We start from the raw sequence: 15,286 nt of genomic DNA on the forward strand, positions 1-15,286 counted from the left end.
GAGTGGGATAGACAGAGGAGAGGAAGGAAGGCAAACAAGGCTATCACAGCACACAACATCCCACCCTACCCCCCAGCCTGGCTTGAGCCCAACTCCTACCAGATGTCATGTTTTTCTTTACTGGAAAATTGAAAAAGAAATTCACTCCACTTTACTAATTACTAATCCATTCATTTCCCTGTTATAATGTGATAATATTCCATTAGCACAGAAACACATTTAACATCTCTAAAATGAACTATTTTTCCTTTTTGTAAAACTATAAGGCCACTTAGAGAGGGCAAACATCCACCAATCCCGTTTTCGTAATTGAAAAATAATTTGGGTGTTCACTCTGTGATTAGGATCTGCTCTACTACCGTTTTGTCTAGACCTGCTCCATTTGTGATGTGACTCTATGTAAATAAATATAACTTGACTTGTCTTCTCACATTTTACACTCGTCCACCAAGTTTACTTAAAACCAGGCCAGTATTTTTCCTGTAATCCTGACGAAAGCTGAAGACCAAATGAACAAACAAAGCAAACGGAAATATAACCTCTTTGGAAGAGCTCATGTTTCACAATACATTAAATCCATCTTCGCCCACCTTGGTGATGCAGTGGTTATTAATTCTACATTACAGTACCTTACATATCATTTAGCTGATGCTTTTATGCAAAGCAACTTACAATAAGTGCAAAAACCATAAAGAATCTCGGAACAACAAGGAAAGCGCAGATATATTCACTTCAAACAAGATCATACCATAGTAATTGCTGGTGAAACAGTTACAAGGCCTAAATTAACTCAACAAGTGCTTCCTGTTTTTTTTCGTTTTTTTTAAAGCAATAACTTAATGCCAAATTACCATTTTCCCTCTTTAGCAAGTTCCTGTGTTTGAATTTCCACTATATGAATCAGAATCAGAATTCCTTAATTAGCCAACAGTGGGGACGTTTAAAGTGTTACAGCAGAAGAGGCATAGCAGGTAGAAAAGGCATGCAGTAATAAAAATAATAAAATTCAAATAAAGACAAATACACAACCATTGCAAAAAAAATAGTAGCAGCAACTTAAGTAGAACTAAGTGACAAAAATAGCATATTTAAGTATTGCAACCTTGAAAAATAAGTTTGTGGACATTTATAAAAAAAAAATGTTTTACTTAAAAGGGATAATAGCACTGTCAAATTGCAATTGGACTTTATTCTTACAATTTGTGTTTTTTTTCCACGAACACTTTCTTATACTTTCAAATGTAATTTCAACCATATTAAGAGTTTACAGCCAACTACGTCGGCTTGTACTAAATAAATGCTAACGTTACCATGCTAACTAACATACTCGCAATGACAACGCTAACATGCTGATGTTTAGCAACATAATGGTTAGCCAATATGTTCATTGTCTTAGTTTAGCGTGTTAACAGTGCAGTTTGATTAGAAATTATGGCATAAAGCAAAGTAGTGCAGTAATATTTCGTCAACAGAAATTCTGATCCCACAAAAATTTGAACATGCTGGTGGTGTTCAGAAGAAAAATTCAAAGGACCACAAAATGATAATTATTGCCTGTGATCACGGTAATCCATCATATGGTGATTTACCAAAGTACTGTTGCATGATTTTGATAGCAACAAAGAATTTTGACTTTAGTTTCAGTTTGACTTCAAGAGTCAGGAGTGCCTATAAGTATGAGTCTGATTGTGTCTGTTGGCTTCATCTTCACCATCACAAGAATCAATATGCCTGAATGAGAGATTGAAAATACTCTGAATACTGAAAATCAAAACAGGAAACACTTACCAATTGTCGCGGCACATCTCCCAGCATGCAGTTGTATGTCTTGTATCTGCAGACGGTTCTCAAAAGTTAAGATGGCTTTCATAGTGTACTTCTCTCTATGTTTTTCCTCTACGATAGTCCTAATTGGTTTGAACAAAAACAAACTAAGACAATTTCTGTTTCAATTAGTTAGCCATCAGATTATTCGGCCTCCTAGCAGACGAGAGGGAAACAAACCTAGAGATAAAGATGGTGGTTATGCAGCAGTGATAAACTGCAGCACAAGCAATAAAGAGAGGGATCTGTGTGTCCAGAGTCTACAGCCATGCCTCTGAGGGGCACAGCAGCAGGGCTTTGATCTAAATGCTAACGTCAGCATGCTAACAAAAGCACAAACACACTGTTACCTTGTTAATGTTTAGCAGCTATAATGTTTACAGACTTTACACCATAGTTTAGCATGATAAGATGCTAGCATTTTCTAAAAATATTAGGGCCAGGACTCGATTAAAAAAATTAATCTAATTAATTACAGGCTTTGTAATGAATTAATCGCAATTAATCGCATTTTTAATCACATATAAATATTTGACCTGAGAACAGTGAGAAGCAATTTTTTTCACATGGATTTTAGTATACCATTGAATAATGACTGAATACATAAGCTTAAGCAACAAAACATTGTTTAATTTTTTCAAGGTGGTACTTAACAAAGACCAACAGAAAAGTGCAATTTTTGCCATAAAGTGTAGCAATAGCATATTTAGGAATATAGTACATTTCAGAGATTCAGGTAGCCTATAGGTAGGTAGACCTTCTGTAAACTATAACACTTTTTTTTTTAAGTAAAACACAATACTTTCAAGTACATTCAGAACATTGGAAACCCTGACTATTAGAAAACATCTCTCTGTTGCTTCAGAGGCCATAACAGACTTTGTTGATTTACCAACAGTTGATTTAAAAAATCTAATCAATTTCAGTCCAACTCTCTCAATAACCTTGGCCAAAACAATAAACAGTTCAACATAAAGTGCCAGTTGCACCAACAACGTAATAAATAGTTCAACATAAAGTGTACCATTTAAAATAAAATAAAAAAGTGCCAGTGATTGACCTCAATCCCTCCTATTCTTCCAATATCCTGATGAAAAATAAAATCTCTCTGTTGCATAGGCCACTGTTTGATCAACGCGAATTGGGTGTGGGTCCTTGTACTCCGAGTCGGGCTAACGTCCACGCTAGCTTCCACGCTAGCTGCTATATGTTTTGCATTGAGGTGATACTTGAGGCTTGATGTGCTGCGTTGATATGCAAATTCCTTTTTGCATAATTTGCAAACAACCGTGCTTTTATCGATGCTTCCATCCGTCCGTTTTTTAAAACAAAATGTCCCATCCACGGGGCCAACCAAAGCGGTCTCATCAGCTTCTTCGTTCACGTTTGACTATTGTTCACTGTGGTTTGTTGTTGTTTGAAGTCATGAACGTTAGTTGGTGCTCCAGTATAATCGGTACCCCTGAAACTCATCCAGTGAGAAACGTTCCGCGGTGCAAAAATAAGTGCGATTAAAATGCGTTAATTTTTGTGTAATTAATTAATCTTAATTAACGCCTTAAAGTCCCGGCCCAAAAAATATATAAGTATATGTCAATATCTCTTATGAATGTTCCCAAATATATCTTTATTTGAGATGAATGTTGTTTCACAGTATTATTATTAGTATGTGGTGGATAGATTTTGATATTAACATGTTTCATTTTTGAATTTTAGAATGTTATTATTAGAATATTATAGAATATGCTAAAACATAAAAAATGATTTAACCTCAAACACAATGGTCAAGAAGGAAGACTGGTAATTGATAATTGCGTCACATTTTATGATCCAGTTTATATTGTATATACAAATGTGTTATACATATGTAAATATGATTCCCCCCCCCACACTCTTTTTATTTGTTAAAATCTTATTATTCTTATATACTTTGTATGTAGAACATGTGTTGAGATGCACTTTATACAATATTACTTCAGAAAAATTGTGACTTAATAATATAAAAAACAAAGGCAATCACAAAACCACATTATACTAAATCCTGTGTGGACCATGGGTCCATCCAATGCTAGCGTCACTCAGTCCGCTCGTAATAACAACAAATACCTCATGGTGGCGATAGAGGATAAGTAAGGGGATCATCAAACTCGTTTTGATTAATCGTCTTGGCATTATAGGTAAATGTTCAAAATGTCATGGTAGATCAACATGGTTGAGATTTTTCAAAATGGTAGACTGTCTGATGGACCGATAAGATCCACGCCGCTCTTTCTTGTTTCTGTCCATGCATTTTTGTATCTACCACATTAAAACTACAGTATGACCATGTATTTAATATTTAAAGTCTTGGCCTGGGGCTTGTATAACCACCAATTGGCTTCCCACAGAAACACTTCTCCTGAGCTCTGTTGACTACTGGATAATGTCCGACCCGGATTGTAATTGGATTATTGATTGCTGTCTACTGTTTGACTGATACCCCAGACAAAGGCAACCAATCCTCCTATCTATTGTATCGCTCACAGAGCCTCCAACAGAAAAGCAGCTATTCAATTACAGTGTTCAAGCTCTGTGCCTTTTTTTTTGTTTCTACAATAATGTACCCCCAAATAGTTTCTGCTTTACATCCTATTGAGGTTCAGTATGTGCTGCTGTGTAAATGGTTGTTCCTCGCTAATGGAAGATGTACATTTCTTGCTGTACGGCATGCAGTCCGTCAATGTGAGCTCCACAGTAACACCACGGTGTATGGACTCATTAGGCTACTCTAATGCCTCCAGTCCTTCTCGGTTTCACATGTGTCTGACTTGTCAGAAAAGCAACATTTCTCATTCCAAATTGCTCTTTGAAGTCAAGATGAAGCTTTACAACAAATCTTGGACACATTTCTTTTTAGCATTATGCTCTACAGCAGGGGTGGGGAACCTTTTTCCTCTCAAGGGCCATTTCAATTTTTTCAACATCCTCCGAGGGCCGTACAAATAATTGACCTCTGCTTAAAAATACTAAAATCACAGCCCATTCATTTCGCCTTTCTTTCATGCTGTGCAAAGAAAAAGCAACCTCTTAATCCAGATATCTCACCATGACTCGCGCATGCATGCACGTGCACGGTTGTGGCATGACCACCAAAACAGAAAGATATGGATACAAGATGTGAGCAAATGTATTTAGTATCCTATCCATGTGAGCATGATTTAAGTGGGGGGGAAGATTTTTTTTTTTAAATGTTGAAGTTAAAAGCATCAATCTGGTGCACTTTGAGAGCAACATTAGGAGATCTATGGATACATCTCTCAACACCCATATGAAACAGAACAGTAAGCAGATTTCATTTGTCTTTATGGATATTTTACAAATCACTCCCCTTTCAAACTGTATTCTCTGTTTACTTTATTCTCTTTTTTTTTATAACTATAATTATCATGTAAAGATGTGCCTTTACCTTGCTGGTTGTAGAAAGAGCTTCTTATATTTGTTAGCATAGTTAGCTAACCAGATGCTAATAACAACAAAGTTATTGACTGTATGATCAGTATGACAGAAGAACAGATCACCACTTGGCTTTCAACTAAAGACAAAAAAAAAAAATGCAAAAAACTGCGGCATGTGTACGGCTTCTTATGGGTACTGACATTTGTGAAGTCCCGGCCCGGAGCGACGTCCTGGTGCTCTCTGGCAGCTCTAAACCCCTGTCGGACGAGACATATACCACGTTAGGCTCGTGTTGTGTTCAAGGAGCCTGACCTTGGCCAGGAAAAACAGGCACTCGCTTGTTTAATTATTTTGCGGTCTAGATTTCTGTTTTTTTTTCTTTTCTGCGTGTGTTACCTTGAGTGCCGTATCCAATTGTCTCGCAGGCCGTATACGGCCCGGGGTCCGGAGGTTCCCCACCCCTGCTCTACAGGGATGGCAGTGTTGGCCTGTCCACACTTTGAGAATCCCTTAACTCTTCCTCTAGGCCCACCATGAGGTTAGCCTTAATGGTTTTGAACGAAATGTCGCAAGAGGTGTTTAATTGCCTTGACATTCGATACACAGATTCATGCTCCCCTTGGGATGATTTGTAATGACTTTAACAACACTGGAGGGGTTTTAAGGGATAACCACATTTTGTATATTGTGCAATGTTTTGAATTTAAAATCTCTGTAGCTTTCTTTTGGGACACCTTTGGTGACAAGCAGGTGTGTTTTGGGTCTTACTTACGTAGTTGGCTTGAAAGAAATCAAATTACTAACAATTGCCATGTTCGTTGTTTGTTTGTCGATACTTAGTTTCACGTTCATAATGATCTGTTTACAGGAGTGGTAGAGGCCAAGAGAGACTGGCTGTCATTTTGCCAGCTTTACGACTTTTTTTCTAGCTTTAGGAACTTGTAGCTTATGTTGCTTGCTACTTCCGTTCGAAAAGAGTGGGCAACATGGGGAGGTTTTTTTCACCCGGATACTTTCAAAGTTACATACTCTTGCTAGCTTCCTAAATGTACCCTCCCTAGCTTTAACAACAATATCAACCTAATGACATTCCCAGCTGTACTTTGTGTCTTGTTTAATTAGAAAATGTAAGGCAAGTTAAAGTCAGTTTATTTATAGCACATTTCTGACGCAGGAGCAAAGTGCTTCTCATAAGCTTTAATAAAAAACTAATGAAAATGAAAATAAGACAATTCATAAAAGAGATAAAAAGAGGTTCAGAAGTATATCATAACATCTTAAAATGACCTCTGGTAAAAAGACAGCTAGCTAACTTATAGTTTTGTCAGTTTACTATCATATTACTTTTTATAACACTGGTTTAAAGGAAGTACCTCAGACTATGCTGGACAGCAACAGGGATGTTTCAGGTCTGCAGAAAATGGCAGCAACTGACATAGCAGGAATGTAAAGTACAGCAGTGTTTAGCCCATAGTAAACAGTGAGTCCGGAGCCAGAGGGGTCCAGCTCTGCAGCCACTGGGTCAGCTCCTCTCTCCCTGCCTCATATCTTAGCCCCTATTCTTCGCTTTAATGCGTGTAATGGAGCACTGCGAGGCTGAGAGTCCACTGCAGCAAAAATGTTTTTACTCCAGTGGAGTTATTTATCTTCCTCTGTAGGACAGCAGAGGAAGGGAATGGACGCTGACTCAGCACACACTGTCTATTCAGACCGGCCCAGGTTGTTTTATGTGTGCACCTTTTAAGAGCACCTTTGCCAAGATACAAAGTGCCAGTGATTGAACCATGCCATAATGTGAGTCTGAGTGAGAAGTTATTCATGCTGGCAGTGTGAGCAGCTGGAGGAGCCCTGTCTCATACAGAATGACCTTGCCTCTGCTGCTTTCATTGCAGCTGGATACAAAACACATCGCCATTACCATCATGTTTAGCTAAGATACTGTAAATGAGCCTCACGCAACAGCAGTGTTTTATTTTCTCCAATTTTCCGAAAGAGTAAAATAAGAGAAGTGGACCCCAGATGCACTTAACGGCTTACCGTGGATTTTTTATTATCATTTTCCAGAGTGTAAGTACAGGTATTATAGGGAAATGTAAAGGCGTATAAAAGCAGTATTTAAGCCGTTCCGATGTTGAACACACAGTCATCATACAAGGACTTCTATGATCTAATCTACATTTGATCAAATGAGGAAAAAGTACTCAGTGGCGATAACTTTAATATTTGACAAGGGGGATATTTTTTGACAGCTACAATTAGAATTACGTCTGATTGTAAAATGTGACTTTGCAGGACTTTCTGATTAAGTTTCTGTATCACCTTTATCTTGGTTAAAACCACAAAATGAATAAGGCTTTTTTTATCCGACAATGCATTCCAGTTACGTTGTACTTGACTGTCTAAATGCTTGGAGGTGGACAGATGTACTTGGAAAAGAATGAAAAACACAGTGTTTTATGGTATGTTACTGACACTGAAATTAAAATAAAGTTAAATATATATAAAAAGAGAAAATCCTCTATAAGTGCGTGTTAATTGTTGTCGTAAATTGTTACCTTAAAAATTGAGTAAATTGTTACCTTAAATTATATTAATATCCGATCCCATTTGTGTCATCTTAATTATATGTCCTGGGTGGACAAAAGTTGAATATTTAGAGACGGGATATTTATATATTTTTAATCTTTTTTTTTGCTTCCCTTTATTGATAAAAGTTTAAGCTTACGGGTAATTCTGTTTGTCAAACAGAACGCTTTAATAATCATGCGTCTTGAGTCAGATCGCACTTTGAAGTCAATTTTAACTTGAATCTGATGATTGAAGGAATTTTAATGAGTTCAACGAATAAAATACTTACCCATCAAAAAACTCTATGTAAGTTTAAATCTTCTCAATGAATTTGTGTTAAGGAAAAGTAACTAACTAATAACTGTTGCCTTTCTGAAGTAATTAGGTAAAAAGTAAAAGAACAAAGAGACATATTTCGGGAGCACTTGCTCTTATGCAGTTTTGACCTAACATTGGTACTTTTATAGGACGTGAAATAAAGCTGTCAGATAAATGTAGTGCAGTAAAAAGAACAATATTGGCTTCCAAAATGTGTGAGGCATAAAACTATAAAGAAACATAAAATAAACATACCCAGGTAACATACAAGTACTTCAACATTGTACTAAAGTAAAGTACTTGGTTACATGTACTTTATTACATCCCCAACTGTCTTGTTTGATATTCCTTCATTGTTTTACATTCCTCACATTACAAATAAAACCATTTGTGAGCTATGAAAACATTTATTTTGTTAGGCAAGAGTTTTCTCGACCACTTGTAAAAACAGTGAATGCGAACAGAAATGGGCAAAAGAAAATTGTCAAGTAACAAGTAAAAGTAATAAAAAACCATTTACATAAACTAAGAACATAAATCAACATGTATATAATATATTCAGTGTTTTAACAGAAGTAAAATAGGGCATTTTTATTGTTAAAATCTTTTTTTAAACACACGTTTTCTTTAGTTAAATTGAACCCCATTCTCAGGAGAGTAACAGCTTAGGACACTCAGATACTGTCCTCAGGGTTTCCTTCATGAATTAGAGTGTTTTATCTCCCTGGGGTGAGTTTAATGTACGTTAAATTACTAAAGTAAATGGATTTTGATAGACTTTTTAGGCTATTATATGTAAAAGGTACTATAAGTGGAACAGTGACAGGGAACCATTTTACTGCACCAGTTAAAGCAATACCTTTACAGTACGTTTCATTTTGTTGATGATTCTTAAATAATTATTAAACTAATGTAATCGATGCATAACTTAAAATTGTAACAAAGTATTTTCCCAGTATCTTCCACCACTGGCTAATAATAAATCAGGTTTAAGCCATAAGTTTAAGCCCAAGTTCCAGACTGTTATATATATATATATATATATATATATATGTATATAGATATATAGATATATACATTACATATATATTATTATAATCACTTAACTATACAAACTCAGCGTAGGGGGAGCTGTCAGATCCTGTGCACGCTCTCAGCTTAAGTGGAGTTTCTCTACCTGCCATTTCCAAATGACTGCCACAGTTTAACATGGATACACGTCGGAAGCTCTTAAACTTTCCCTGTGTCTGTACTTACATAAATGATCCTATGAATTGTCCATTTTCACTTACAGTAATTTCCAGTCATCATGTGACGCAGAGTTACAGTGGCACAGGGGAATACATTTCAGCCAATCTTGCTTTAGTTTGTTGATTTACCATTCTTTGACCTTTATTCTGTCCCTGTGCTCGTTACGGCATCCTCCAGACACAGCAGTATAGTGTCACAAGGAGGATACAGCAGACTGTTATTTGTTTTTTGCATAGCAACATCAAAAATCCATTAGGGTTCATGTCTGGAAATATTTCATAGTGCACGGTGTCTCCAGGGAAGAGCATGCAGGGCTAACACAGCGTGTGTCTGAGATGGGTGTCAGATTGAATTCCCCTATGTCAACCAACACTCCGCTGCCCTTTTAAACCTTTTGAAATTACCTTTTTAAATATGCTTTCTTTTAGTTTGATTGGCTACTTGCAATCACTAGTTACATATTTACTCCCAAAATAATGGGGATATGATAGAGGACTTTTTTTAAAGACATATTTTGGGGGGAAAACATCTTTGCTTCTCTTCTCTGTCATTGTATGGACACAACTTTGTTTTTATGGAGGAAAGACACTGTGTATTTATGTGCGTTGAAAGACCATGTGTACTCGTGAGTTCACGCGGTAGAAGGGAACAGATAGAAAAGGGGAAGGCTTTGTTTTGCATATAGTTCCCAAATTGGATGTTTCCTTGTTTTTCTAACAGCCCTCGAAACACATGAGGATATATAAATAAAGGCCATTCTTCATACAGGTCATCACTGGGGACTTTAATGCTGTGAGCTGTTTGCTTTATAAACATCATAAAGACAAACTTAATATAGCAGAAGTTCACATACAACTGATGAGACTGTATAATCCTCATTTCCAGGTTCATATTTGTATTTAGTGTCTCTCATGTGACATGTCTCCATGCTTTAATGTTCAAAAAGCTCTTTATCTTTCTCATACTGCCTATGTTGCAGCACCTCTTTTCCCCCTCTGTCTGAAACTAGAGCCCAGTCTGCTCTGATTGGTTAGCAGGCCGGCTCTGTTGTGATTGGCCAACCGCTTAGAGATGTCCCGCCCCTTAGTCTATCACGTATAATGTGTCGCTAGCCAATAGAAGTGTGAGTTTTACATAGGGATGTCACTATGTTACTGAAGTAAACAAAGGACTCCAATGGAGGCCTTTTGGCATCAAAATGTAGCCTTTGCAGACCATTTACATACACACAAAACAATTGAACATACTACAGAAGAGGGAAGCCCCCAAAAAGCATAATAGGGCCTCTTTAACAGGGTTTTTTATTTCTCTAAATGCACCCTGTACTTCATATTGTTTTAGAGAGGGTAGTCTTACATAAATATTTAGTATTCTCTTCTGCTGCGTCCATAGCTCTCATCCACCACGGCTACACACTGATGCAGAACTGCAATTATAGAAAAGTCAATGAATCCAGAAGGATTTACATTCTGCCTCTAATGAACCAACAAAGGTTAAACCAATCATTTGAAAATGATTTCATAAGAAATGTATTTACCAATGTGCGCACATTATAATTCCTAAGTGGTTGCCGTTGTTTGAGCTCTTTTTCTTAACCTGTTAAACCCCGAGCCTGTTTTTCAGGTTTCAGGCTCGAAAATGACATTCCCAGAGCAAATGACCATATCTTCCCTTCTAAAAGGGTTAAATTAATAATCTTTTTTCTCAAAGTAATGATAAACCTGTTAGTTGGATGTAGAAAAGTCAGATTCAATATAGATGTTTTTTATTTTAAAGAAAATTCAGATTGTTCATGGTAAAAAACTTTAAATTATAGTGTCCGTCCAAAACATATTTTGTACTTATAGTGAAAACTAACCTTGGATGATGGGTTAGTAGACTAAAAGCTTTATGAATCCAAAGTACAACATATAATAAGTACCCTGTATCAAGATTGATGCAAAACAAGTGATATTTGACCTTTTTAGACAGATTTAGCAAAAAAAAACTCTTCTGGGGCCATTTGGGTGGATTTTTCATATCTCTGGCTCCCCTTGCTGGATTTTGACATGTGACATCTCTTTCTAACCGTCAGAGCCAATGGAATCGAGGAGAACTCGCACATAGTCCTTATTTGGTCATGTGTGTGTGTTAGGCTGCTGCATTGTCAAGACCGGAAGCAGCAGCCACTCTGGTGGCTACCATTAGCAGCTAACTTTTGCTCTGCAATATTTACATAAAAATTGAATTATGGATTATAAATAATTCAAATTATTGCCCAGAAACTTTATCAACCTATGGACAGTGGCGTTTCTATATGTACAAAAGTGGTGGTGCACAGAAAACTTAGATGTCTATATATAAGCTTCTGCAGTGAGGTTCATGGCTGGTGAGGCCCTGGCACTGATTCTTCAGGTTTACAAATAGAATAGTTTGACCTAAATCAAAATATAATATTATTTTCAAAAGCTTTTTTTGTCTGATGCTTCGATTAATTTTAATCGGACAGTTCAGGAAAAGGATACCCAAAAAATGTAATTTAATCATTTAAATATTGAATTGTTCTCTTATTAAGATCCCCTTTTCAATAAAATTGCGGTCTTACCTTGACTTGAAGACGAAGTCCATTTGGCTATCCTTCTGGACAAAAATCTCTATTACTTGTTTGTAAAAGTCCTCCTTATCTTCTTGCAGTTTCAAAAGTCTATCATAAATCTAATCGATAGATTTATGATTCGAAAATTATAAAAGTAGGGTAGACATGTGGATATTATCCGGCTGAACAAAACGTGCATTTATCTAACAGGTATGTTTCCCACAGATCTTATTTTGAGCTATTTTCTAAAATCCTATGGAGAAATCTCATTGCTATTTGTGGAGGGAACCCATGCGCAGCTCACTTCCTGGTTTTGGGACGCATCTCTCTCCTCCTCTTCACACACCACACTTTTCGCGGCACACGTACTTACAGCCAATCAGCTCTGAATTATGTGAGATGACGTATGGTGGGGACGGCAGCACTCTGCCCCTATGGTCATACTTTTTTTGCCACACACATTAGATAGGACAATACTCTGTGCATGCGCAGTGTAGATTTTACAGTCACCGTTCACTTAGACAGTGAGAGGGAGGGCATGATTGAGTTTTGTCCCACATGGCTCTAAACAGCTCAATAGGCACACACTGTAGACACTAATTAGAAGAACACAGACTAAAACAGCAATGTACACACGAATCAGATGATTAAACATGATCTTAAAATATATTTTATATTTTGTTTTATTTATTTTTTGCATTTTTTTGTAATCATTATTTTTAATACTTTCTGCTGACACTAGGTGGGGCTGTGCCCCATCTGCCCCTAATGACCAGTCGCCATTGCCTATGTATTAACCGATTCAGCCGCCTTTTTTCTCGTTTTAATGCCATTGAACACGTCTTTTGATCAGATTAACAGCTACGGCGAGACGATCTCCCTAGAAGCTACGTAAAGGTACGTGTTGTGATGTCTGTCTTTGCTTCCCCTGTCGCAAGTTCGGATCACTCAGTGATGATGCTATATACCTAAATAATCTGTGGAACCTCAGCTTTAATCGGATATCTTGTATGGGCAGCTACGATAAGTAATAAGGGTACTTTTATCTTGAGTTCTGTTCCAATGTCCGTTAGCATTTTTCGCTAAGGGGTCATTTAGATGCTTCTTATGAGACTTGTGTTTTGTTTTGGTAAGAATGGTTTATATCGTCAGTTAGCTGAGATTATTTCCGTTAATCTGGGACAACACATCCCCTGAGACACAGTGTCCTGGAAAAAAAAAACAGGGTCCCCGCCGGCGGGGACCTTGGGGCTTAACAGGTCATTAATACGTAGTAACCTTTATTCCATCAGCACAATTTTCTGTCATACCTTGACTTTTAGATATAGTGCTACATTTTTTATAGGGGTGCTAAATATAAAAAAGAATGAATACAGAAAATATAAAAACAAATACATTGACATTTATCTGTTTTTTAAAGCGGAACACTTTTGTGAAGGAATGTGTAAGATATTGAGCAGGTGCTGTGCCAAAAGGAACTCACCGGCTTTCACAGCCTAAATACTCCACTATTGGAAGAGAACAATAGGATAATAAAAAAGTTTTACTGCATGACTCCAGTACTGTACCACATTCTTTCAGTGCCATGAGCGCTCAGTGGTGTCTCTCAGGAAACGGCCTTACTTTCCAGACCACACACTGGCATCCGCCCTGAATGCTTCTCCTGATAGTGTCCAGCAGCTGTTGCTACACCATCAGGAGCTCTCTGTATTTTCTCACGGCAACACAAAGCTAAGCGCTAATTCTCCGTCATCAGCTGTTTCACTGTCAAGGCCACTCCAGGCTCTATCCTCATGTGGGGACACAGTAAAGCTAGGTTCTGTTTAGAATCGTATTTTAAGTGTATTTTTATTGTTTAATTTATTATTCGTTTCAGTTTTTATTCTAGGATGAATTCTACAGAAACACTAATGGTCTCAAAAGGATAAATTGTAAAAACCTTATAAGGTACAGTATATAGCCCCATTAATAAATACATTCTATCCGTTGTCTTTATCTGTCCTAAACTTCGCTTTATGATCAAATACCTGCAAAACCAATGACATTGACTGCTACCTGATAGTAAGAGGTTTCTCAGGCTTATCGTGTGACTGACATATGTGTGACACTAAATGGTAAATGGACTGTACTTATACAGCGCTTTATCAGGTCTTTACAAAGGCGCTCAAAGCGCTTTACACACTACAGGTCATTCACCCTTTCTCTCCTCATTCATACTGAGCAGTGCCCTTGGAAACTAGCATTTACACACATTCATTCACCGTTGGGAGCAACTCAGGGTTAAGTAACTTGCCCATGGACACATCGACATGTTGACAGGGATCGGATCCAACAACCTTCTGGTTGAAAGACAACCGCACTCCCTCGCAGCCACAGTCACACTATATCAGTCAAATCCACCTTTATGGATATGAATAACTTACATTACATAACATTTCCTTTAGCTTTGATCCAAAGCGACTTACAATAAGTGCACAAACATACTGTACATGTTTTGTGATAATGGTTGAGGCTTTTTACTGTAATGATTTGAGTTGTTTATTATTGTTATGTGGGTGACTGCACCCTTGTAAGACCCCAAATCTGTCAAAAGGTATATGGGGGGGATACTTGCATGTCTTGGTATACCCACAGTGTCACAGGTTGTAATATTTCTTATCTCTGCACCAAAACACTAAAACACACTGAAAAGAATGGACAAAGTCTGTTGTTGGGCTGAAACAGCTGTTTGTAAGAAGAGGCAAATGAGAAATTCACCAGTGTTCAAGCATAAACAGAGAAGGGAATATAAATATCATCCAACATAAAATAGATCACCAGTCATTTTTCTTTGTTTTGCCTCCCAGGGCTTCCGTAGGATTCAATTGGCATAAAATAATCAAAAAAGCTTGTTGAAACCATTTTCTCTCTCTGGCTTATATTATGGAGATTTGATCTTTAGAAATGCATTGATAACACGCCAAATAAATGAATCAGCCGTTCTGCTCTCAGATTTATCAGCGATGAAAAGCACAGCTCAAATCATTACATCCCTCAGAGAAAACCGACTGTCCCTCTCGTTCCATCAGCGGGGGGGCAGTCTCCCCTGCTCTAGGCTCTTTATTAGCAGTCAGGCTTATTGTTCCACTTACCACCAGCATGGATAACTGAGTTTCAGCAACACACGCACACACACACACACACACACACACACACACACACACACACACACACACACACACACACACACACACACACACACACACACACACACACACACCTTTCTGCACAGTCTGCTGCTGCTTACTGGAAAGCTCTCTGGTTCCCCACTGCTCT

The sequence above is a fragment of the Notothenia rossii genome (assembly GCF_949606895.1).
Source record: "Notothenia rossii genome assembly, chromosome: 2".
Lineage (NCBI taxonomy): Eukaryota > Metazoa > Chordata > Actinopteri > Perciformes > Nototheniidae > Notothenia > Notothenia rossii.